Source organism: Sabethes cyaneus, chromosome 1, assembly GCF_943734655.1.
Source record: "Sabethes cyaneus chromosome 1, idSabCyanKW18_F2, whole genome shotgun sequence".
Taxonomy (NCBI): Eukaryota; Metazoa; Arthropoda; class Insecta; order Diptera; family Culicidae; genus Sabethes; species Sabethes cyaneus.
This window is the reverse complement of record NC_071353.1, coordinates 164,309,157-164,311,472: the sequence shown is the minus strand read 5'-3', so window position 1 is coordinate 164,311,472 and position 2,316 is coordinate 164,309,157.

The following is a 2,316-nucleotide window of genomic DNA, read 5'->3' as shown; positions in this document are numbered from 1 at the left end:
TGTTTCAAGTAGGATAGTTGAAAACGTCATCGAAAAATATTGGAGCAAGTTGATGTCCTGGTCAACTTGGCTGGGGAATATAACTTCTACATTTATTGGAATATACATGATTGGTAGGATAATTAAATTTGTAATTGATACTTTTATGCACGGACGTATATTATATGATATATACGGTCTCGGTTGGCAACTTATAGCATCATTTTGGGATTCACTAACGAGCTTCTTGTCCCACCGAGATTCAATGAGAAGGATGGCCCAAAAGAATGAAACAAATGAAATAAGTCTACATATTGAAAGTGCACCAAGGGAGGCCGATCTGCCGGCTGCACCCGAAGCATATTTATATCCAAAAATACAACAAATTAATTAGTAAATCTAGGATGATTTACGGGCCCCGGAATGTCGCTGCTAGAGCGGAATGATAAAAATAAATAACTTAGCTGGAGGCATTATCGCTTCCAGAGGTAGAGCAAACAAGCTGCTTAGCTAGACGCGCCAACGATGTAAAAAATAAACAAGCCAGCAAAACGATCCATCTGATCAGGAGTAGGAAAATCAGAATATGAAAAGGAATCTGAAAAACCATCTCGTGCAGGGATTATGTACTGATTAGACTACCTGCTTAGGGCATGAAAGATTAAACCACTCCCATTTGTCGCATTTAGAATTTCTTTCTCTTTTTATCGTTAGGGCGCAATGAGCAGTGTTCAAACAATTATAGTGTTTTAGAATAAGCACCCGTTAGACTCCAGAAGGAAAATAAATGAAAATTATAGATATTTGAAGAAAAGTCTGGTATCTAAAGGGACATAGTATATAAGTAAATTTTTCTGGGATGCTTTACATAAGTATCCATCGATTATTCAACGCGTAGCTTTAAGACGACAATTGTAATTTTTTTCAATAAAGTTAAGTTTTCCTGGGAACAGTTTCCCACATACCAGTAGTGAAGTGAATCAGCACGATCAGCACGAGTGAATATCACATCCAATTTCGGAGTACGACCTAGTCGGAAAAAGACTTTGGGCAAGCAGGCAAAACCACCGGCTAAGACCATCTCTAGCCAAACTAAATGTTGCTCGCGACAACAAACACTTTCAATGCTAGTCAGTCGAAACGGTTTATCTCTCCAAACGTTTCAATCCAAGTAACATTTTTGTTGTATAATAGCTTATCAAGCACTTGTTCCATGGGAATTAGCAGTACAATCGCTGAATAATCTATTCTTAAACAAAAATGTTTGTTGGGAATGACTCGCAAAATCCTGAAGCTTTCAAAGAAAGATCTAAGCATTTATACTGCTCTTATAACAGGACATTGTTCGAGCTGACATCATCTGAAGCTAATGGGAAAACTTCAAGATGATATATGTCGCTTCTGTGGCATAGAAAAAGAAGACTCGGAACACGTGTTGGGCCGACGTCTGGCGATTCTCAATAAAAGATTAAGGTTCTTCGAAAGAGGGCTGTTAAAACCCTCTGGTATTTGGAGAACAACTCCCAGCGCAGTAGTGTACTTCATCCAAAGTTCATCACCGGGCTGGACAAATGCTATTAGTCAAACAATGACGATCACTTCTGATAGTGGTGCGTGTTCCAAAAGTTTACTGTAGGGGTGAAGCGAAATAGGAATTTCTTAAAGAGCGCAAGAGATCGAAACATTTTGGCAGATTTTCACCCACACCTACATACGGGCATTTTTATGAGAGTGCAAGAGATCGTTTAATGCCGTCAACGCGAATCTGGTAGAACTTTCGCGTTTCCTATAAGAATATAGTGCAGTTGCTCCAATTCCGCATAGTCCAGCGCTTCCAGCTTCCAGGTACCACTTTTTCTCCGGAAGGTTTGGTTTCGCTGTCCAACAAACGATTTTGTTTAAGAGTAGTTTATTCAGCCACCGTATAGCTAATACCGACGGAATACGCGCTTGATAAATTGTTATACAACTAAATTTTTCCTTGGGTGCATCTTCTTCTGTTTGTGTCATTTGTCAGTTTGCCGGTAAAGAATGCGCGGTGAGATTAACTGACCTTTAATGAACTTATTACTTTTCAATTCTAACGTAGCCTTATACATTTGTAGTTGGTAATTAAACATAGTTAAGTGGTGCTTAAAAAATAAATTTGGTGATTCAAAAACTCTCTACCCGAGGTTTTCAATCAATATACCATCAATACTCACCTTGGTCGAAGCGTTCCTGAAGTTTCAAACCCATGAAGCATAAAATTTAGCGTTTCGAAGGTTTCGAAGCGACGCGTTGCGCGCGCACCGCGTGGTGTGACAGCAGCTGTCAGAGGCCAAAAGCCAAACGGTT